The sequence below is a fragment of the Rhinatrema bivittatum genome, chromosome 8 (assembly GCF_901001135.1).
Source record: "Rhinatrema bivittatum chromosome 8, aRhiBiv1.1, whole genome shotgun sequence".
Taxonomy (NCBI): Eukaryota; Metazoa; Chordata; class Amphibia; order Gymnophiona; family Rhinatrematidae; genus Rhinatrema; species Rhinatrema bivittatum.
Window position 1 is genome coordinate 242,886,705 of NC_042622.1, and position 24,645 is coordinate 242,911,349.

The 24,645-nt window shown below is 48.6% G+C and overlaps 1 long non-coding RNA gene across 1 annotated transcript in view; it reads right to left on the minus strand.

The window, feature by feature from the left end:
- The window catches only part of LOC115098055, a 78,656-nt gene that overhangs the window by 40,308 nt on the left and 13,703 nt on the right, over window positions 1–24,645 (minus strand). Inside the window, exon 2 of the long non-coding RNA XR_003858404.1 lies at window positions 19,340–19,718. This is a non-coding gene — a long non-coding RNA (uncharacterized LOC115098055). The remainder of the gene's footprint in view (window positions 1–19,339; window positions 19,719–24,645) is intronic.

The window sequence follows — 24,645 nt, forward strand, 5'->3', positions numbered from 1 at the left end:
ACAGAGTGTGCATGGATGTTAAGGAAATCCTCAAAAAAGAGAAAGTGATAAATGCTTGGCAATATCAAAAGCAAGTTTTATGACGCCATCAGCTGGATGTGTACTCTATCGGTGTCTTGTACTTGCTCTGTTGAGGGTGGAAGAATAGCAGTAGGCGTCTGTGTTTGTGTGTGTGTGGGGGGGGGGGGAAGGTGTAGGTCGGAAGGATTGCAGAGTGTGTTTGCAGGTGAGGGGCTGCAGGTGGGGATGGAGTATGTGGAAATGTAGGTGGTATGTGTTGTTGGATTAGTGTGGGGGTGCGAGTGGTATGAGGGCACTTTTTCCCCCTTGCATTCCTCTCCTCTTCACCTGTCTGGGGATGGTGTGAGAGGTGGATGTGTAAGTGATATCAGAAGGCAAGTGGAGAGTGTGTGTGTGTGTGTGTGGATATCGGGGGGGGGGGGGGGGGGGGGGGGGCGGGGGGATCCATCCCCATTTTCCACCCACCCTCCCTCTCTTCCCCTGAGCAAGGGTGTGGATGCATGTTCACTTTCTCCCTCTCCCCCCATTTACCCCTTCCTTCCCCGTGTGTATGTTGTGGGAAGGTGAGAATGAGGGTATTTGTGTGTTGGTGGATGGACCCGTTCCCCTTTGCAAGCTCCATAACCCCCCTCCCCCTAGTGGGGGGGTGAAAGGATGTGCATGTGTGTTTGTTATGAGGCCGGTGTGAGTGCAATTAGGGATGAATTGGGGGTGTGTGCATGTCAGGGGGGAGTGAGCTGGGGTGTGTGCGAATACTCTCTCCCTCACAACCTTGCCACTCCACCCCCTCCTCCCCCCAGATATGTAGTGAATGGGTTGTGTGTATGTGTTATGGGGTTGGTGTGAGGGACCGGTGTTTGTTGCAGAATAACTGAAGGTTGTGTTTGTGGACATGTGGGATGTGTTTGGGTGGAGGAGGTGGGGATGATTGGAAGGAGGTGGGGGTCTGTGTGTAATGAGAAGGGGAGGGAAAGTGCATGTGTGGAGGAGAGTAGGGGTTGTGGGTGTGTATGGAGGGTGGGGAGGTGTGCACGTGTGTGGTTGGGCATGGGAGTGTGTGTGTGGGATGTGTGTGTGCATGTGTGGGGTGGAGTGGGACGGGGGTTGTATGCATGGGGAAGAGAAGGGGGTAGAGCTGTCTTGGGAGGGGGATGTGCACTCTTCTCCCCTCTCTCATTCTCCCCTCCTCCAGCTCCCTCCCCTCCCTCTCTCTCCCCTCTTTCACTCCTTACTCCTAATCTGGCTTGCCCCGCCCTTTCCTAGTCCCCTCCCACCTGGGCTCCAATGTCATCAGCAGTTGCTGGGGCCTGGGAATACCTGGCAGCCCTTTGTGCTGGGCAGTTGGGCCCAGGGGAAACCCCGTCAGCTCTAGTTCTGTGGATGAGTCTTTTTTTATTTGTTTGCTGTTGTCCTTTCATTTTGCTGGTGGGGGCTGGGAAACCCCCACCGGCTCTTCTGCTGCCTGCGTGTCAGCTTCCTTTCGGCTGATGGAGCCTGGGAAACTCTGCCAGCCTTTCCTTTGCCTGCGCTTCCACTTCTCTCACCGGCCCCGCCCGTTAGTTTCGTCGCGCCTCCCTCGCTGCCCGTAGCCCCTCCCTCTGCTCTGGGTGAGGTCATTGCATTGCTTGTGCGCAGATGCGACACAATGATTACCCAGAGGAATAATAATCTTATAATATAAAGATATATATATATAGAGAGAGATTTTTAAACATAAACTTCTAATTACGAGAGCCAAATTAAGATAAATATTTTGCTTTCAGCTGTGTCTCAGAAGCGCAAGGAGATAAAGTCACCTGTCCCGAGATCCTGCTGAGAGTTAGCAGTGGGATAGGGGATTTTGAACTCATTTCTGACCCAGGACTTCTCCACACCACACACCCTATTAGACCACCCCTCCTCCCCTCCATTTATAGGGCCCACACTTTGCAGAAGGTCACACAGAAGGCAATTTTCTCACTGGGACAAAGTCCCCTGGTACGTTTTACTTACAGGCTTTGCTCCAAGTTTCAAAGCAAAGGTTGGTGTGTATTTATGCACTGAAAAATTCCCATGGGTGCAAAGTACCTGCAGATATTTGCTCTTTTTGAGTGGAAAATAATGCATGTGGATTTGAAAATGAAATCTGTGTGCCATAATTCTTCACCCAGACCAAAACACACCACGCCGGGGGGGGGGGGGGGGGGGGGTGGCGTCGGCCAGGGGTGGCTCAAGGCGATCTGCTGCCCGAGGCATGGAAAGCAAGGGTCACCCTAACCCCCCTGCTGCCTCGAGACGCAGCACAGGTTAAATCATTGAGGAGCCCACGGCGCAGAGTTCCCTCTTGAGTCCGGCCCGTACGGTGATTTCAAATGCCGGGGACGCCGAGGTTAGGGATCCAGAGCAGTGGCAGACAGAGCATCAATGATTAAATTCCTAGGAAGCCGACAACCCTGCCAGACTCCCGGGAGCACTACCACCTGCCCCCCCCCCCCCCCCCCCCCCCCGAGATGGAGAAATGGAGGAGTCTGGGAGAGGCGTAAATTCTCAGGCCAGTGCAAGGGTATTAGGTGCCCAAGGCAAAACTTACAGCCTTAATACAACTCCCCTGGATCTCCCCACACACGATTGAAAATTAAAGTTTTAAATTTCATATTAACCACTTCCCTTACTGAGAAAGGGAAATTGGAAATGAATAAGGACATTCAATACATAGTCTTCTGAGATAAAACCATCACACAACAACATGTACATTATGAGGTCCATATTCAGCCACTGCGCAGCTATGCTAGTCAGCCAGATAAACTTCTCTGGATAAGTACTACTGTATAACTTTATCCAGCTAACTTTAGGACAGCCCTGTAGCCGGATAGCTCTTCCTAGTTACATCCCTTCACCGCCCCTGACTTGTCCAGCTAAATAGTTAGCCAGATAAGGGACTTATCCGGCTAGGTAGTGCCTGCTGATCCTAGCTGGATATTCAGTAGTGCCAATTAGCCGGATAAGTGGTGTTTTTAATATCGGCCTCTATATTTATATGCATTGCTGTGGTGCCAAACAAAAAGCCCTGCAAAAAAAAAAAGTCACCTGAACTACATTGTATTAGGCCTATTGTAAAGCATGTTGAGTGGGGGCTTGGCCCTCAGAAAGCCATGAATAAACCAAATTACTATATAATAAACCTCCCAAGCCAAAATAGCACTAAGTGCCAGCCCTCAAACAGTAACAACCTTACCGATAAAAAGGCAACACTGCAAAAAGTATACCAGACGCTAAAATACCACTATTAGGAAAACTGAACAAGCTAAGCTGCTATCGAATCCTACACAGAAACTACCGGGTGTTGCATAACCTTTGCCTCACCCATTGCAGTACCAACCTGAAATCTGATAGAAACATGCTATACACCATTTTAATCAGCATTCAAAACAGAATTAAACAACATATCATTAATAGTTGGTGTTCCTATCATTAGCTTGCAAAATAGCTTTAAAACGAGCGGGGTATGAACACAACAAATTTTGAAATAAATCAGTATCAATTTCCAAATTTAATAAGACCGATTCCAAATTTTGACACAAGGTTTTGGTGAAATAATGTCCCTGACTAATTTCCTTCAACATTAAACTCTCCACCTCATTCTTAATAATGGTACCTATGATTTTGGCAGCATTCAAGTCTGGAGAGTTCCCTGGCCAAACGTCATTGCCCCAAAATTCAATGCCATTTTCTTTAAGCAGCTGATGCGTGGCGATGGCTTGCATGCATGATGCCTTATCATGGACAAAAGCAGCTTCGCCTACTATCAAAACATTTTCCAGATCACTAAAAAATGGGATAACATTTTCGTCTAAAATCATATTCTGAAAATAGGCGCCATCCCAAGATTCTCCATAACATTTTCTTCACTGTGAACACCGACAGAAAGACCAATGCAATCAGGGTTTCTGACAATTTGGAGATAACGTTCCTCGTCACTAACTGCATTCGAAGTTTTTGACCAAATTCGATCTTTTTGAAAATCTGGTTTCGAATTGGCCAAATGAAAAATTGGTCAGAAGGCACTAAATAAAGGAAATCATCTTCATCTCAATTTTGTAACCAACTTGCTAGCCAGAGCCTCTCTTGGATACGAGTTTTAGTTTTCAGTGGTTTCAAAATAACAAGAAACACCTGGATACCAGCCCTGACTCGATAATGCTAAACTCTATCAACATTTTTCCTCCGATCATCCAAAATCGTTCATGCCACCTGGTAACAGCTTTTTTCTGCTTATTGCTGGAATTTTCAACAATTTTTTGGCTTTCTTGAGACAATTTTAGCAGTCAGTCATCAACAACTACTTATAACTGTTATGCGTCCCACCCGCGATCGTCCCATGCACGGGACCGCTCACCTTCGGGGTCACACAGCGGGTCCCGGTCCTGTCTCCTTCACAGCCCTTGCAAGTCCAGCTAGGCCCCGGCATCCTGCGGCGGCAGTCGCCGGGCCTTCAGTCGCACGTCGAGCCTCAAGCCAGGCCTCGGCGTCTCAGCAGCTAGCCACACCCCTATGTGCGCACGTGGACCAGCCGCTCTGATGTAGGTTCCAGGGCAGGGCTAGTTCAGCAGCGCACCCTGATTGAACTCATGTTATAAGGAAGTTCCTGGCCTCACTTCCTTACCTTGGCAATCGGGTCGGTTTGTTCCTCAGATTACCCTTGCTCGTGTTCCTGCTTGCTTGTTCCTAGTCTCGTTCCAGGATCCTTCTGTTCCAGTTCCGTTCCTGCTTGTACCTGATCTTTGCCTGCTTGTTCCTGTGTTCATTGTTCGTCTCCCTGATCTTAAGAACATAAGAATATAAGAACATAAGAAATTGCCATGCTGGGACAGACCAAGGGTCCATCAAGCCCAGCATCCTGTTTCCAACAGAGGCCAAAATCCAGGCCACAAGAACCTGGCAATTACCCAAACACTAAGAAGAACCCATGCTACTGATGCAATTAATAGCAGTGGCTATTCCCTAAGTATAATTGATTAATAGCCATTAATGGACTTCTCCTCCAAGAACTTATCCAAACCTTTTTGAACCCAGCTACACTAACTGCACTAACTACCTTCTCTGGCAACAAATTCCAGAGCTTTATTGTGCGTTGAGTGAAAAAGAATTTTCTCCAATTAGTCTTAAATGGGTTACTTGCTAACTTCATGGAATGCCCCCTAGTCCTTCTATTATTCGAAAGTGTAAATAACCAAGTCACATCTACTCGTTCAAGACCTCTCATGATCTTAAAGACCTCTATCATATCCCCCCTCAGCCGTCTCTTCTCCAAGTTGAACAGCCCTAACCTCTTCAGCCTTTCCTCATAGGGGAGCTGTTCCATCCCCTTTATCATTTTGGTTGCCCTTCTCTGTACCTTCTCCATAGCAACTATATCTTTTTTGAGATGCGGCGACCAGAATTGTACACAGTATTCAAGGTGCGGTCTCACCATGGAGCGATACAGAGGCATTATGACATTTTCCGTTCTATTAACCATTCCCTTCCTAATAATTCCTAACATTCTATTTGCTTTTTTGACTGCTGCAGCACACTGAGCCGACGATTTTAAAGTATTATCCACTATGATGCCTAGATCTTTTTCCTGGGTGGTAGCTCCTAATATGGAACCTAACATCGTGTAACTACAGCAAGGGTTATTTTTCCCTATGTGCAACACCTTGCACTTGTCCACATTAAATTTCATCTGCCATTTGGATGCCCAATCTTCCAGTCTTGCAAAGGTCCTCCTGTAATGTATCACAGTCTGCCTGTGATTTAACTACTCTGAATAATTTTGTATCATCCGCAAATTTGATAACCTCACTCGTCGTATTCCTTTCCAGATCATTTATATATATATTGAAAAGCAACCGGTCCCAATACAGATCCCTGAGGTACTCCACTGTTTACCCTTTTGCACTGAGAATATTGACCATTTAATCCTACTCTCTGTTTCCCTGTCTTTTAACCAGTTTGTAATCCACGAAAGGACATCGCCTCCTATCCCATGACTTTTTAGTTTTCGTAGAAGCCTCTCATGAGGGACTTTGTCAAACGCCTTCTGAAAATCCAAATACACTACATCTACCGGTTCACCTTTATCCACATGTTTATTAACCGCTTCAAAAAAATGAAGCAGATTTGTTAGGCAAGACTTCCTTGGGTAAATCCATGTTGACTGTGTCCCATTAAATCATGTCTTTCTATATGCTCTACAATTTTGATCTTGAGAATAGTTTTCCACTATTTTTCCCGGCACTGAAGTCAGGCTCACTGGTCTATAATTACCCGGATCGCCCCTGGAGCCTTTTTTAAATATTGGGGTTACATTGGCCACCCTCCAGTCTTCAGGTACAATGGATGATTTTAATGATAGGTTACAAATTTTAAATAATAGATCAGAAATTTCATTTTTTAGTTCCTTCAGAACCCTAGGATGCATACCATCCGGTCCAGGTGATTTGCTACTCTTTAGTTTGTCAATCTGGCCTACTACATCTTCCAGGTTCACAGTGATTTCGTTCAGTTCGTCTGAGTCATCACCCCCTGAAAAGCATCTCCGGAACTGGTATCTCCCCAACATCCTCATTAGTAAACATGGAGGCAAAGAATTCATTTAGTCTTTCTGCAATGGCCTTATCTTCCCTATGAGCCCCTTTAACCCCTCTGTCATCTAATGGTCCAACCGACTCCCTCACAGGTTTCTTGCTTTGGATATATTTTAAAAAGTTTTTATTATGAGTTTTTGCCTCTATGGCCAACTTCATTTCAAATTCTCTCTTCGCCTGTCTTATCAATGTTTTACACTTACCTTGACAATGCTTATGTTTTTATCCTATTTTCTTCAAATGGATCCTTCTTCCAATTTTTTGAAGGATGTTTTTTTTGGCTAAAATAGCCTCTTTCACCTCACCTTTTAACCATGACGGTAATCGTTTTGCCTTCCTTCCACCTTTCTTAATGCGCGGAATACATATGGACTGCGCCTCTAGGATTGTATTTTAAACAATGTCCAAGCCTGTTGAACACTTTTAACCTTTGCAGCTGCACCTTTCAGTTTTTTTCTAACTATTTTCCTCATTTTATCAAGTTTCCCTTTTTAAAATTTAGTGTTAGAGCTGCAGATTTACCGGTACTTATTGTCCCCCTTCCAGTTATTAGTTTTAAATTTGATCATGTTATGATCTAGGGATGTGAATCATTTTAGGACGATTAAAATTATCGTCCGATAATTTTAATATCGTCTTAAACCGTTATGGAAACACAATACAATAGAGATTCTAACGATTTATCGTTATAAATCGTTAGAATCGTGAGCCGGCACACTAAAACCCCCTAAAAACCCACCCCCGACCCTTTAAATTAAATCCCCCACCCTCCCGAACCCCCCCCAAATGAGTTAAATAACCTGCGGGTCCAGCGGCGGTCCGGAACGGCAGCGGTCCGGAACGGGCTCCTGCTCCTGAATCTTGTTGTCTTCAGCCGGCGCCATTTTCCAAAATGGCGCCGAAAAATGGCGGCGGCCATAGACGAACACGATTGGACGGCAGGAGGTCCTTCCGGACCCCCGCTGGACTTTTGGCAAGTCTCGTGGGGGTCAGGAGGCCCCCCACAAGCTGGCCAAAAGTTCCTGGAGGTCCAGCGGGGGTCAGGGAGCGATTTCCCGCCGCGAATCGTTTTCGTACGGAAAATGGCGCCGGCAGGAGATCGACTGCAGGAGGTCGTTCAGCGAGGCGCCGGAACCCTCGCTGAACGACCTCCTGCAGTTCGATCTCCTGCCGGCGCCATTTTCCGTACGAAAACGATTCGCGGCGGGAAATCGCTCCCTGACCCCCGCTGGACCTCCAGGAACTTTTGGCCAGCTTGTGGGGGGCCTCCTGACCCCCACGAGACTTGCCCAAAAGTCCAGCAGGGGTCCGGAAGGACCTCCTGCCTGTCCAATCGTGTTCGTCTATGGCCGCCGCCATTTTTCGGCGCCATTTTGGAAAATGGCGCCGGCTGAAGACAACAAGATTCAGGAGCAGGAGCCCGTTCCGGACCGCTGCCGTTCCGGACCGCCGCTGGACCCGCAGGTTATTTAACTCATTTGGGGGGGGTTCGGGAGGGTGGGGATTTAATTTAAAGGGTCGGGGGTGGGTTTTAGGGGGTTTTAATGTGCCGGTTTTGCGATTTTTAGATTTTTAGATTTTTTCACGATATTTTACCCCCCCAAACGGCAACAATACGATTCCCTCCCCCTCCCAGCCGAAATCGATCGTTAAGATGATCGAGGACACGATTCACATCCCTATTATGATCACTGTTGCCAAGTGGCCCCACCACCGTTACTTCTTTCACCAAATCTTGTGTTCCACTAAGAATTAAATCTAAAATAGCTCCCTCTCTTGTAGGTTCCTGAACCAATTGCTCCATGAAGCAGTCATTTATTACATCCAGGAACTTTATGTCTCTAGCAAGTCCTGATGTTACATTTACCCAGTCAATATTGGGGTAATTGAAATCTCCCATTATTATTGCACTGCCAAATTGGTTTGCTTCCCTGATTTCTCTTAGCATTTCATCTGACCATTTTGTCCAGGTGGACGGTAGTATACTCCTATCACTATACTCTTACCCAACACACATGGGATTTCTACCCATATAGATTCTACTGAGCATTTACTCTCTTGTATTATCTTTATCCTGTTGGACTCTATACCCTCCCGGACATACGCAGACTGACTTTCTGGTAAAGACCTCAGCTTGTTCCTGACCTGCCTGCCTGCCGCCTGCCAAAGACCTCAGCTTGTTCCTGACCTGCCTACCGCCCTGCCAAAGATCTCAGCTGTTCCTGACCTGCCTGCCGCCTGCCAAAGATCTCAGCTTGTTCCTGACCTGCCTGCCGCCTGCCAAAGATCTCAGCTTGTCCCTGACCTGCCTGCCTGCCTGCCGCCTGCCAAAGACCTCAGCCTGCTCTTCGACTTTGCCTGACCTCTGGATCTTGACCCTTGCTTCGTTAACCACTCCTCGGACTGATTCTTGGACTTTGGCCCTGCTCACCTGACCTTGCTTGATTCTGGCTCTGTCCCTAGCCTTATTCTCACCAACTCTATTCTGGTTCGCTCTCCTCCAACCTGTTTCCATCTTCGAACCCGATAGCTCTCTCCCAGTGTTTGTGGGCACACTGGACTCTGACTCTCCCAGGAGATCCTGCGAGGCCCACCTAACTCCCAGCGGCCCGGGTCCCTAAGGGCTCCTCCCGGGGGGACCTCGGGCTTCCACTGGTGAAGACCTACACTGCCTCTGTCTCCTTCCATGCTCCGCCCCCTGTGGCCAGTCCCTGTTCTGCCACAGGACAGGGGTCCACCCCCGAGCGCAACAGGTTGCCAAGGCCATGGACTTGGCAGAGTCTCCCGCCTCCAGGGCCCTACCAGGACTGGCTGCTACCGTAAAGCAACCAACATCACCAAGCCTTGGAGACGCTGGCTTTTTCAGTGGAGGAGCTACGCTCTCAGCTACAAGAGACTGCTATGGCCAACCCTGTGGGCCTCCCGGCCACTATGCTTCCTAGAGCAACTCTGGCACTTCCTGCACCCCCTAGATACAATGGAGATCCACGCTCCTGTCGTGGCTTTCTTAATCAGTGCTTTATGCAATTCGCTCCCCAGCCTTCCTTGTTTTTGATGGAGATCACGAAGTTCACCTTCATCCTGTCCCGGTTGGAAGGGAAGGCCCTAGCATGGGCCTCTCCCTTATGGGAGCATTCTGATCCCACTCTCTCCAAGATGTCTGACTTCATTACTCTCTTCAAGCAGACCTTTGGAGATCCTGCTCGGATGGCTATTGCCGGTCACAATCTACTCCATCTCTGTCAAGGGTCAAGGACCCTCTCTGAATACATGGTGGAATTCCGAACCTTAGCCACAGAACTTGAGTGGCAAGAGAATTGCTACAAGCCATCTTCCTAGATGGACTCTCATCTGCTCTAAAAGATGAGCTCTCCATCCGTGAGACTCCCACGTCTCTAGAGGACCTGATCTCGCTTGCCAGAAGGATCGATCATCGCCTCCTGCAAAGACGCCTAGAAGTAAAGGCTCCACGCTCTTCTCCAGTACGGCCTGCAAGTGTACCATGCACCCCTGCAAGGAACATCACACCACCACCTTCCTCCACGGTGAAACATATGGAGGTGAATCGGAGACGGCTGTCTCCCACTGAACATCTCCGCCGTAGAAAATAAGGGCTTTGCCTTTACTGTGGCACTTCTGGACATCGTCTGCAGTGTTGCCCGGTTCATCCAGGAAACTACAACGCCTGAGCCCGGTGGAGGTCCCGAGCTTGGGCGCAACTGTTTCTGGCCCTCAACTCCTGCTTCCAGTATCCCTGGGCATCAAGACCCACACATTTGCCACCACTGCCCTTATTGATACCGGTGGGAGTGGCAGTTTCATTATGGACAATATCGTCAAAATCTTGGGAATACCTCTTCAACCATCAGAGGTGAGTCTCCGTATCACTTCCATTCAAGGAGAACATCTTCCTGGTCTCATCACCCATCGGACCATGCCTATTCACATGTCAGTGGGCACACTCCATAAAGAAGAAACATCCTTCTACATGTTGAAATGCTCAAGGCATCCGGTAATTCTGGGGTTGCCTTGGCTCCAGACTCATGAACCCCAGTTCGACTGGCAGTCCTTGCAGCTGGTACGGTGGGGTCCAAAATGCCAAGCTACCTGTCTCCAGCCAGTGTCTCCCGTGATCCTGGTTTTGAAGTCCACTACACTTCCTGGTCTGCCTCCGCAGTACGCGGAATTCAGTGATGTATTCTCAAAACAGAAAGCAGACACTTTATCTCCATTACATAAGTTCAACTGTTCCCCATTGAATTGCTGCCGGGCACGATGCCTCCAAAGGCAGAACTTATCCCTTGTCACAGTGTGAGACACAGGCTATGTCAGAGTACATAAAAGAGAACTTGGAAAGGGCTTTATTCGACCATCTGAATTGCCCGCAGGAGCAAGGTTCTTCTTTGTGAAGAAAAAAGATGGTGGACTCCGCCCTTGCATTGACTATCGTGGCCTTAACGCCATAACGCGTACGGACCGTTATCCACTACCCCTTATCAGTGAATTATTTGATCGCCTCGAGGCGCTAAAGTGTTTACCAAGTTGGATTTGAGAGGTGCGTACAATTTAGTATGCATCCAACCTGATGACATCTGGAAGACAGCGTTTAATACGAGGGATGGTCATTATGAATACGTGGTTATGCCCTTCAGGATATGTAACGCCCTAGCCGTCTTTCAGCGTCTCATGAATGAGATCTTCAGGGACCTCCTGTACAAGTTTGTTGTCATCTACCTTGACAACATTCTAATATTCTCCAAGGACATCGAAAGTCACCATGAACATATTCGTACTGTCCTTCAGCGATTACGAGAGAATCATCTCTACACTAAACTAGAAAAGTATCTATTTGAACGCACTCGGTTACCCTTCCTAGGGTACATAATATCTGACCGTGGTTTTTCCATGGACCTGGAGAAGGTCCAAGGAATCCATATCTGACCTCAGCCATTTGGGCTTTGAGCCTTACAACAGTTCCTAGGCTTCACCAACTATTACCGAAGCTTCATTGCTAATTACTCCTCCATAGTCACTCCACTTACATCGATGACTAAGAAGGGAGCCAACACCCGAGTCTGGACACCGAAAGCCATCGCAGCCTTCCAAAGATACCTTCAGCTCTGGCCCGTGTCTCCATCACCCGGATCCCAAGCGTCCGTTTATAGTCGAAGTAGACGCCTCAGCTATCGGAGCCGAGGCCGTCTTAAGCCAATACTCGTCCACGGGCAAATCGACTCCTTGTTCCTTCTATTCGCACAAGTTCACTCCCACAGAACTATGCTACACAGTTGGCGATCGTGAACTACTGGCAGTGAAGTTAGCCCTTCAAGAATGGCGCCCCTGATTGGAAGGGGCGCAGTACAAATTCACTATATTCACGGATCACAAGAACGTAAAGCACCTCAAGGAAGCCCAGCTTCTAAACCCCCGGCAGGCCCGCTGGGCCTTGTTTTTTAAGAGATTCGACTTTAATCTCTGTTTCATTCCTGGTTCAAAAAGTCAGCGAGCTGACGCGCTGTCCTGATCCTTTGAACCCAAAGACTTTCCAGAAATTCCTAGTTATATCATCGATCCTGCCTGTATATCCCTAGCAGCAACCACCACGGTTCCAGTCGGGAAGACTGTTGTTCCTCGCCGAGAACAGGTCTTAAAGAGGGCCCATGACTCAAAACTAGCAGGCCACCCTGGTTGTGCCAGGACACTAGAGATGCTACGCTGGCATTATTGGTGGCCCACCATGGTACAGGACTTGCGGATTTATGTGGACTCTTGTCTCACTTGCGCACAACAAAAGCCACCCACAGGAAAGCCCTGGGGCTTGCTACAGCCACTCCCACCACCTACGGAACCCTGGTCCAGTATTTCAACAGATTTCATCACGGATCTTCCTCCATCACAAGGCAATACGGTGATTTGGGTCGAAATCGACCGCTTCTCGAAGATGGGGCACTTCATCCCGTTACCAGGTCTTCCATCTGCCCTGGAACTCGCAAAGCTTTTCTTGAGAAACATCTTTCGACTTCTGGGCTCCCCAAGGAGATTGTCTCCGATCAGGGACCACAGTTTGCCACCAAGTACTAGCGCTCCTTATGTCAGAAATTCAGTATTTCCTTGAGCTACACCTCGGCCTATCACCCTCATGCCAATGGGCAGGCCGAGAGAACGAATCGGACCTTGAAAGCGTTCCTATGCTCATACGTCAATGACCAACAGAATGATTGGTCAGACCTCCTCCCTTGGGCCGAGCTGTCACATAATACTCACCTCGGAGCAGCCACCAATGTGTCTCCCTTTTCAGTGGTCTTTGGAAGGCAGCCCCGTCTGCCCCTTCCTGTTCCTGTTTCGGTTCCATCTCCTGCAGCACAATCGATGGCTCAAACCATCCGCCAAGTATGGACCCAAGTAAGAGAACGTCTCTCGCAGGCCGCTGAATGCGCCTAAATGCATCTCGGATCTCCACCGACGACCTGCTCCACTTTTCCGACCTGGACAGAAAGTATGGCTGAGTGCCCGCCATATTTGTCTCAGACTTCCATCTCACCGGCTGGCCTCGAAGTATATCAGTCCATTCCCAATCCTCAGAAGAGTGGGGGCTGTTTCCTTTCAGCTCCAGCTTCCCCGGTCCATGGGCATCCACAACACGTTCCACGTGTCTTTGCTGAAGCCTCTTGTCCTATCATGGCCCTCTCGCAAAGACCATCCAGCTCCACGCATCTTGGAAAAACCAGATACTTCTCTGCAGATAAGAGAGGTTCTAGATGTCCAAAGACGTTAAGGCAAATGGGAGTATCTCCTCGCTTGAGAGGGCTATGGGGCCGAGAAGAATTCATGGGAACTCTCTCAGAATATCCTTGACAAGGATCTCCTGAAGACCTTCCATAGACAGAATCCTGAGAAACCCCAGCCGGTGTAGGGGGAGGCCTAGAAGGGGGGGGGGGGGGGTACTGTTACGCGCCCCCACCTGCGGTCGTCCCACGCACAGGACCGCTCACCTTCGGGGTCACACAGTGGGTCCAGGTTCTGTCTCCCTCGCGGCCCTTGCAAGTCCAGCTAGGCCCCGGCATCCTGCGGCGACGGTCGCCGGGCCTTCAGTCACATGCTGAGCCTCACGCCAGGCCTCGGCATCTCAGCAGCTAGCCACTCCCCTACGCGCACGTGTGTGCAGACCAACAGTCCTGATGTAGGTTCCAGGGTGGGGCCTAGTTCCGTTGCGCACCCTGATTGAACTCATGTTATAAGGAAGTTCCTGGCCTCACTTCCTTGCCTTGGCAATCAGGTCAGTTTGTTCCTGAGATTGCCCTTGCTTGTGTTCCTGCTTGTTTGTTCCTAGTCTCATTCCAGGATCCTTCTGTTCCAGTTCCTTTCCTGCTTGTACCTGCTCCTTGCTGTCATGGACCCTGCCCGCTGGTCTCCCCGCGAGCAGGCATTACCTCAACCCATGCTACTTCTCCCAACGTGGCACGGACGCCGCCGGATTCGGGCCTTCCCGCGCGGCTGGAGCCGCAGACTTGCCTGCTCCTGCGACCCTGAAGGCCGCCCCTCGTGCCTGCCCTTCACCGCGGCCTGGAAGCCACGCTTTATGTCCATCTTCACGGCCGGAGCCGCCACTGATGTCTGCTACATCTTCATGGCACAGAGGCCACATCCCGGGCTCGATTAGCGGCTGGAGCCGCCCCTGGGGCCTCCTGCAGCGGCTGGAGCCGCTGCCATCATCGTGCCTGCCTTCAGGCCCAGCCCTGTTCTTATGCGATGACGTCGTGCAGGACCGCTGTCCGCGGTCCTGCACAAGTTCCTGCTTCTTCCTAAGCACGTGGCCGCGCCTCTCTCTAGGATTTAAAGGGCCAGACACAGGAAGTGTGCTGGCCCCAACTTTGGATGGACTTCCTGCTTGAGCCCTATATAAGGGCTGCTCCGTCACTTCAGTCTTCGCCTTGCATCGGAGTTTATTTATTATTTATTTTAACTTTTGTATACCGACATTCCTGTAAAAGATACAAATCACATCGGTTTACAATGTAACTCCAAAATTCACTCAGGGGCGATACAAAGAACAGGGTGAAAAAATAACAGTGGAACAGGTCATAACATATCATATCATAACCTAACAAATCATCTCAAAACAAATGAGATGATAACTGAGAAAAACAACAGGATCAATGTGTTGGACTGTGGAGTCCGACTGGAGTTACTTCACTCTGGAGGCTTCTGCCTGCCAGAGCTCCACCAGGTCTTCTTCGTGGAGCTCCTCTTCATTTCCTCTTCATGTCATGTCAAATCAAGTCAAGTCTTCGTGCCTGAGGTCCTCGTCCAGGTGTCTTGGTGTCTCGTCTTGATCTTCTGCTTCCTGATGTCTCAAATTCCCTGGTGTCCTGCCCTTCTTGGTATTCGCTTCAGCGCTCCTGAGCCTTCTGGTACCTGTCAGGCCGTGCTCCCTCGGATGACGTCTTTCCCGAGCGTGGAGTGCCTACAGGTGGAATTCGTTCCTGTGCTCCTGAGCCATCATGTCCTGCCAGCCTTTGTGGTGCTTTGGGCGACATCTGGCTCCGTCGTCGGTGTCCCACTTCGACTGGATTCTTCCCTGCGCTCGGCCCGTTCTCAGCGTGGTCCATGACCAGCCTTCTCGGGCTGTGTAGGGTGCGCAATGGGACAGGGTGGTCTGCGACCAGCCCATTGGGTCCACCCGTGAAGGTGGGCTGAGTAGGGCGCCCTGAGAGACAGTGCCAATGTTCACCCTCCCAGCTTCTCATCTCGTCTGGACTTCGTCAAGTTCCTCGTCTCGTCCTGGATGCCGTTGCATCATGTCTTCGCTTCAACGTCTTGTTCCTGATGTCGTTGCATTGACCCTGGTCCGGGATGCCATCGCATCGACCATTGGTCCGTGATGTCTTCGCATCAGCCTTGGTGTCATGTTCCAGCCCTCATCTCTGATGTTGTCCGCATCAGCCTTGGTGTCATGTCTTCGTCTGCGATGCCATAGCATCAACCTTGGTGTCATGTCTTCATGTCAAGGCCTGTCTGCCCTCGTCCTCAGGCCAGGCCTGCTGCTCCACGCCGATCTAAGCGGCAGGTCCGAAAGGGCTTGGAATGGTTGGAGGACCATTCAACTTCCAACATCATCATGTTGTTGGCCTTGGGAGCTTGCAGGCCTGGCAGAGGGTAAGACCGTCAGCCATGCTGGAACACGCCGTCAACCCTCGGTTCGGTCCTGGATCCGTCTGGGGTCGGGCTGAGGCCCAAGGGCACACGAAAACACCCCTGCTATGTAACAGTATGCAAGGCCTTTCGAGGCTGATTATATAACACTTGCCTGCTTGTTCTTGTGTTTGTTGTTCGTCTCCCTGGTCTTACCTCGGACTGACTTTCTGGTAAAGACCTCAGCTTGTTCCTGACCTGCCTGCCTGCCGTCTGCCAAAGATCTCAGTCTGCTCTTCGACTTTACCTGACCTCTGGATCTTGACCCTTGCTTCGTTGACCACTCCTCGGTCTGATTCTTGGACTTTGACCCTGCTCGCCTGACCTTGCTTGATTCTGGCTCTGTCCCTAGCCTTGTTCTCACCAACTCTATTCTGGTTCGCTCTCCTCCAACTTGTTTCCAGCTTCGAACCCAATAGCTCTCTCCCAGTGTCTGTGGGCACGCCGGACTCTGACTCTCCTAGGAGACCCTGGTTTTCCTCCTACCTCAATAATAGAGGCTACGCTGTAAGGATTCAAATTCTGAATCATCACTCATCCCTCCTTACCCAAGGCGTCCCACAGGGGTCTTCACTGTCCTCCACGCTCTTTAATATATACCTGTTACCGCTCTGCCACCTCCTCTCCAATCTTGGTCTTAAGTTTTTCTTATATGCAGACCACGCCCAAATCCTCGTCCCTATTCAAGAATCCCTCAACAAATCTCTTAAGTTTTGGGAAACATGCCTCGCCTCCATTAACACCCTACTCTCTAACCTCCACCTTGCTTTAAACTCCTCCAAAACTGAACTCCTCATCATTTCAAATCACCCTGACCGGATGCCACCCTCTGCTTGTGACCTCACCCTCCACTCAAATGCTCTTCCCTTCTTCGTGCGAGATCTCGGTGTCTCCCCAGACCACCAACTAAACTTAAAAACCACATTAACACAATCATAAAGGGAGGATTTTTCAAGCTCCACATCCTCAAAAAACCTCTGCTCCACTCGCAAGACTTCCGCACAGTCCTGCAAGCGACAATGCTATAAAAAATGGATTACTGCAATTCCTTACTTCTAGGCCTCCCCTACTCTACTATAAGACCCCTGCAAATGTTACAGAATGCTATGGCAAGAATTCTTACAAATACACGTAAAGCCGACCACATCACCCCTATTCTTAAGGAACTCCATTGGCTTCCCATCTCCTCCTGCATCAGATACAAAACCCTCACCATTATTCACAACTCCCTGCACAACCACAATCACTCCTGGCTTGAGGATGCTCTTCGATTCCACTCCTCCAATCGTCCTATTAGAACCGCACTCTCAGGAGCCCTCCACTCCCCTTCCCTTAAATGTGCTCACCACACTTCCACCAGAGAAAGAGCCCTATCCATTGCAGGCCCCTCCCTCTGGAACACTAGGCTACTTGAGCTCCGACTAGAACCATGCATTTGGAAATTCAAAACAGGGGTTAAAACATGGCTCTTTAAAATGGCCTACCCTGACTCGGATCCTATGTAGTCCCCCTGCTCCCTCTACTCCTTCAAAGAAAGAGCCCTGTCATTCCCGTACTTATAGCCTTCCCTTTATTCCTTTAATTGTACTCCGATTTGTCTCTCATATCTCTGCACCTCCTTATTTACCCCCTTTTATACCCATTATATACCCCTTTCCCCTATCCTTAAACCCTACCTTCCCAATAGCAATCCCTGCTAGACTATATATAGTTGCCTTTCTGAACGTATAATTTGTAATGACATATATAGTGTCTTCTGTATGTGCTAGTTAAAGATAATGTATATTGTTGTATATAGTGCTTTTTGGAGTGTATAATTTATATATAGTGTATAAGCTTATCCACAGTGTATAAGGTTATACACAGTCCCTTTTGAGTGTATAATTTGCAATGCTACTTATTATGTTCTTTGGTTGTTTTTCCATCAGGTACTGCTCCTATTCTCCTCTTCCTCTTTTTCCCTCTCTTCTCTCGCCCCTTCTCTCTTCCTAGCTGCACCCCTCCCCCCACCCTGGTTTTTTGTATTTTCCTCCTTCAGTGATATTGTAAAACCGGCAGGAGGTACCCACGAATGTCGATATATAAAAGCTAATAAATAAGTAAACCCTACTAGTACATCATTCTTGCGCGCTGCCTGCCATTGTGGGGGTCTTCTTATTGGTGGCAGGGCACGGGAATCCTGCCAGCGCGTCAGTTTTCTGCATCACGGTGGATCTTTCTACCACTGGGGTATAGGAACCCAGATGGCATTAGAATTTAAAAGGCACAGTGAGGCGGCCGCTGCAGGAGTTTTATGGGGGGGGACACTTGCTGCTGCTCCCAAAATTTTTCCACCCGAAGCAGCCACCTCGCCCTGCCTCATTATAGAACCACCCCTGATGCAGCCGCTTAATGTGATAAAAGCTTGTTTGCGGTTTCATGACGTGAACATTTTTAGACACACTGAAGAGGGCAGTTTTCAAGAGAGCCGATTTACACGTTTGCCTGCATAAATGGCCTTGAAAGTTGCCCTCACGGTGAGTATCTGGCAGTGATGGGAGTGCAGTCTGGGGCTTTGGCTTCTCAGTTCTTGGTTGTGACCACTGGGCTCCACCATTAGCTTGCGCTGAGTCTCTGGCTCATGGCACAGTGCTCTGGGACGTGTGTAGAAAAGGCGGTGGCTGAAATACATCAACCTTCGGTATTGTTTCATTTGAAACTGAAAGTTAAAAGTGTGTATGTCTAAGGTGGTGGCGACAGGTGCCCAAAATCCTGCAGTCCTGATACAGAATTAGTCCTGCACAGGGCACTTTCTCACTCTTCTTCCAGTCACAGCTGAAAAGCAACAGCCCTGCAAGGAGCCAAATTCTTTCATTGCTTTCAGAAGGGACCCACATGCATCACATCTTGATGAAAAACATGTATATTTGAACTGCAATTAATAATGGATTTTTCAAATTATGTAACCAAGGCAGCCCAATGAAACAACCCTTATAATTAATGGAATAAAAAGCAGGACGGACAAAGACATTTATAATTTCACCCTGGTTGGATTAAACAGGTCCCTGACTTCAGTGAGGAATTCTGTTGTTACCCTCAGCCCACTATCAAGGGTTACCAAATGGCTTTAGGCCACCAAGAACTGGCTCAGCTAGCCCTGGATTTATCCCACTGCTCCTATGAACTTATAGTTCCCCTTAGCAAGTCCATAAATGCAATGTGACAAAACCAGGCCTGGCTGAGTTGGCTTCTGATGACCTGGAGCCATCTGGTGACCTTTCTCCTCTCTCTTTGGCTTACCACTGCACCAATTCTACAGCTGCCACTGGTTTCACATCTCCGTGTGTCTCTCATTCTTCCCCCTTTACATTGTAAGCTCTTTGGGGAAGAGCTCACCCTTATCTATTGCCCCCTGTACAACTAATGTTAGCCATTCTTTGCACTGATGTGGCTGTGTTTACCTTGCAGAGCGCAGTACGCAGGATCTCTCTCTGTCTCTATCTCTCTCTATATGTAAACGTAAATAAATCTAGTCCCACCTGAGCTGACGACCGTGCTTGCATTGCTGGAAGTGGGTGGCTGCGCTGTGGAGTTTGTCCCACCAGGGCTAGGTGCAGAGGAGCTGGCTGGCACCCCAGTTCCGGCGGGGACTGATGAAACAGGAGAGCTGCTATTACTTGAGCTTCCTGTCGCCTTGTCTTCAGCTTCGTTGTGGCCGCTGTGTCCGTGAGAGTTGGTGAATGCTGCTTTCAGTGGAGGTTCTGGTAGACCTGTCCTCTGGAGCTGCTTGGGTAGTGCTGTGGTTAGCAGACGTACTCACTGACGTCACTGCACTACTCGCAGGCTTTGCAGTACTCACCGGAGTTGTTGTATTGGATTCAGCAGATGTTGTTGGTGAAGCTGTTTGACTCCAGGCACCTGAGACAGAACCGCACAGTTCATAAAGAGAATACAGACTTGCACCCATCAGGGGCCTTCATCCTCTGATTGCCTGAAGCAACTACGTCCCCTTATTCACCTTATTCACCTGAGAGATCCAGCTTCCTCTTTAAAATAGCCAGGGATCTACAACATATAACCTTGCTAGACTGAAGATTGCTTATCCTGATCATCTCATAATTCAATTAAGTACGTTAGTTCTTTCCTTATATTAAATGAAATTCCCCTATTGGTAAACTCAAATAACATTTTCTTGTCTTTCCTATGTATCTCCTTGTCTCCTGTTCTCTGTCCTAGTCTTTATGGACTGAATTTTCAAAGCCATTTACAATACATGCATAAAGTGTAGGTTTTAAGTGTGTAAGTGGGCTGTTACAAAATAGCCCAGGTCTCAGGGCGCATAAAGTGCAAGTGTAGCCTGGCTTTACATTTACATTTATGCAAACAGAGTAGGCATTTCAGAGGATATATTGTACAAGGGCCTTAAATCCATTCTGGGGAATCAGGAAACAGAAGAGTTTCCCCTCTTAAAAGTCAAAGTACAAAACTGAGATTACTCTCTCTGCAAAAAAAAAAAAAAATCACCTATGAAAATGTTATGCTAGGCTTAGTAGGGTCTTCCGCTGCGGCTCAAAATGATGTTTCAACCCTTCTGGTTGTAAACGTTTCAAGTCACAGTTTGGGTGGGGTTAAACCAACAGGAATATAAATCTATCTATTGGGAGAGGTGGTGGCCGTCATCAGTGTAATAGGATAAATCACATGGTAAAAAGATCCCTGTCCTAAGCAGCTCCTGGTCTGAAGCTGATGGGAACCCTCCTCGCTACACTGCTGGTAGGAGAGGACACAAGGACCCCGGGATCCTTCTAGTCAGCTCGGTTTCATTCATTTCTGGGGCAAGACCAGAGACCTCCGCTGCTCTCCAGCTTCCCCCTTATTCCTTCCCAACTTTCGAACGAATCAAACCTAAAACCTGGAGACCCAAGCTCCCATTCCTCTTACTGTGCGACCCTGAGCAGACCACTTCACTTCTCTGTGCTTGCTATGAAATATTTCCGAAGCTCTGGGAGGGCCAATGCGAGTGGCACTGCCACCAATGTGCAACAATTCGGCATTGCTGGGTGCACTACCAGTGCTATGGAAATATACGCGTAACCCTGGCTCGGGGGTTAGAACTTTCTGGAGGGTTCCAGCCTTCCAGGTTCATTAAGGGGTGTGGCTTAGGGGGGGTTCCTGCTCCCTGAAAGGTTATCTAAAGGACACGAGAGTGCAGAGCTCCTGTAGGCTACAAGAGTTTGTGCACTTTGCAGAGGTCCTTCCTGTTAAGGAGGAGAAGGGGGTCTTGAGAGTTGTGCTTCAAACTGAGGGACATAATGGGTGAGATAAAAGGTTATTGAAGGCATCTGGGGAGAGAGTTGGATTCTGGGAGCTTAAGGACTGCTAATACAGAGGTTGCTGCTGCAAAGGTTCCCACAACCATGCAGAAGGAGGCCTTGAAGTCAAAAGGGGTCCTGTCCTTGCTGGGAAGCTCCAGGAAAGACATTTTGACTAATTGGCGTGAGAGTCATTTCTTCCTCAAAGAAGGTAATCTGAAGAAGATGGTTTCTGCTGATCTTGCTTTGAAATTTCGGACTGTATCCTGAGCCTCACCTGAAGATTTCTCCTGTGAAGAATAGTTTTACCTTTGAACGTTCAGTAGAAAGACCTGAGGTGGACCTTGGACTTCTTGGTGGGCCTAGTAAGCCTTCCTTGAACCTCCCAGAGACAGATCTGGTCCCTGCTGGCAATTCCTGGAGCTGCATTTATGCAAATAACCCCTTCTGCAGTCTCCGAAGGTGACCCCAAGGAAAAGGGGGTTACATATGAATAACCATTTCTCTCTCGTTAGGCACAGAAGGAGCATCATTGGACGGATTCTGAAAAGGTCCACACTCCCTTCCTGAGAGTCCTCAGGGTATGTGGACCTACCCAGCCACGACCTCTCCTAAAATTAATTTGGCTGAATTAATTTTAATTTCTTCCTTTTTCTTCTAAAACTTCTTTGGAACCCTTGAAAAGTTTTGTTTTTATTTTTGTAACTGTGTGTACCTGTGTGTGAATCTTACATTTGTTTCTAGATGGTACATGTTTTATTGTAGATTAAACAGTTTTGTTGTCTAAGTGCACCAAATCCTAATTAAATGTCACACTGTGAGGGTCCAGTCACCTAACTGATCTAGTCCTGGTTTTAGTCCCATTGCATGCAGGGTCCGTGAGTTCCTGCTTTCCCAGGAAAAATTAGAACTACAGGTCCCAGCATGCCATAGGGCCAAACCAGAAGCAACTCAGCTGGTCTTCTTGTGACCTAGAGGTCATCTAACCATTCTGGTGTATGTAACTGAGCTCATAGTAAAATCTGGAATGGAAAAAATTGCTCTGTATTAGGAGTCTTACATTCATCTCTGGAATGGGTTTCTTTTTTTTTTTTCCCTTTGGCATTTATATAGCTCCCTCCAGTAATTACATGCAGGTACAACAAGTTCTTTTTCTACAGATATTTAAGTACCAGAGGCAACAAGAGATAGAATAATTTTACTAAGGAGGTATGGGGGAGTGGGGAAATAGGATTTAAATGCCGGTCCCCTGGCTCCTATTCTGTTTATGCTAACCAATGGGCCACACTCTCTTCCCTCATCTCGTGGATTACGTGACACCTACCCCCTGCCTTTGGGCCCTGTTCACAAGAGCTGTAAGCAGTACTCTCCACAGAACCTTCTGGACAAGGCTCCTGTGTGAGTCTGAGAGCTGAATGTCTCTGAGATGATACAAGTATCCAAGTGTTGACATTTCTTGAGGTTACAATAATAAAATGCAAATCTAGCAGGGGCAAGAGAGCCGGCAGGAGACTGGTTTCTGCAGAAACAGGTCAGGTGGTTGTGACCAGCTCTCTGCCCTCATTCTAATCTGTGCACAACAGATTAACACCTGAGCTCCCTAATGTGCCTACACCCTGTAACAAGATAAGTAAACCAGATATTTTGCTCCTATGGGATTTTTTTTTTTTCATGCCCTACTTGGGCTGTGGGGCAGGGAATATCCAGATTGGGTGGGTGGAGATTTGCACGGCCTGCCCAGTTAAGCAGAGTGGAAGTGTACGAGAGGAACGTCAACTTTTTCTTGGCGTAAAGGGATTATCTGATTTTAATACGGACTCACCAGGCTGCTCTAAATCAATAGCTGTATTTGCAATGAACTGGAGAAAAGATTAGAAATGAGATAAGTGAAAATGGGTCCAGAGAAGCAAGCACAGACTACGTCCACTCCCACCATTTTAACATCTGTCCTATCGCATTTTATAACCTCCTCTCATTTGGGAGCACAGTCCCTGTTGTAGTTTGCCCCAAACTAAGCACTAACTCCAGCTCCAAACCATAATCTATAATGTTCAACACTAATCCTATCCACTAATTGTATCCCTAATCCACAATGCTTAACACTAACCTTAACACCAAACCCTACTGTTGCGCCCGTCAGTCGCAGACGGCTGGACCTCTGTTGCTCACCTCCTTTTTTCCTGCATCAGTAATTCTCGGACAATTGGCAACCTCTGCCTCTGCATGCCGCTCTCCTCAGCATTCCTGGGATGGCATGGGCAATCCCGTCTGCTATCTTGAATTGGGGATTACCTAAGGCATGTGTGCGCGCGCCAGGCCCCATCTTACACACGTCATGGTGGGAACCTCGGGGCATCCCTTCCACATGACGTCATCTGCCTGCGTGTATTTGAGCCAGCCGGTCTGAGCTACCTACGAGTTAGCAAGGACTCCCTTCCTGCTGAATTCCACTCCTTCGGAGATGCTTTGCTTCGCTATGCTGAACTTGTTCCTGACCCAGAGACTTGAACGCATTAGGTACCCGCTCCTCGGGGCCTTGTCACATTCTGGCTATTTGCTCCTTGGAGGGCCTTCCTGCCTGGAGTCTCTCTACATCTACTCTGGGCTTTGTCTGGTTCAGCCTTGAGATTTCGCTACCTTCAGCTGATGGAACCTCCGGTGTACCCCATGCCTCGGGCCACTACCGTGATCACCTCAGCAACCTTCCTTGCACACTTCACTCAGAGTGAGTACCATCTGCTAATCAGTTCTCTGCTGACCTCCTGCTCTACTCTCAACACTCTCCTGTGATTCTCAGCGTACCCTGCGCTGCGGGCCACTACCGGATCGATACAGGAAGTTCCATTGAAGGAGGAATTCCCCGGTGTACCCCGCTCTATGGACCACTATCGGGGATATCATCATTGAACTACCCATTCCTCTGGACTGTGTCTCTCTCTTCCCAAGTGGTGGGTTTCTCTACATTCCAGTACAATAAAGTCTCTTGCTGTTGTGTCCGTCTCAGCTACGGCCACACCTATGGTGGTGAGTCCCCACAGGGCTCCTCCCTGTGGGTGGAAGTCAGCTCTCACCCCGATCCAGGGTCTACAAACATAACAGATTATAACAGATTGCTAACTCCATGGACCCGGCTCAGGTCCTCAGCCCTTCAGGCCATCTCTGGCCTGACCCAACATATTGCTGAAGAACCGAGGACTTTAGAGACTTTGACTAATGCATTTAATCAACTATGTCTGACAAAGATGCCTCATCATCTGTGGTTTCAGGACGAACTGCAAGTACACTACCAGCCCCTACTTGCTTCTCAGGGAGATTCCCTGGTATGCAGAGGCTTCCTCAATCAGTGCTGTTATGCACTTTTCATTAAAACCAACCTACTTTCCTACAGTGGTATCCAAGACTACCTATATCCTGTCTCTTTTAGACGGGAAAGCCCTGGCTTAGGCTTCACCTCTCTGGGAACGCAATGACCCGAATCTTAGTGACTTGCCAGGTTTTTTTGCTCTCTTTAAGTCAGTATTTGACGACCCTGC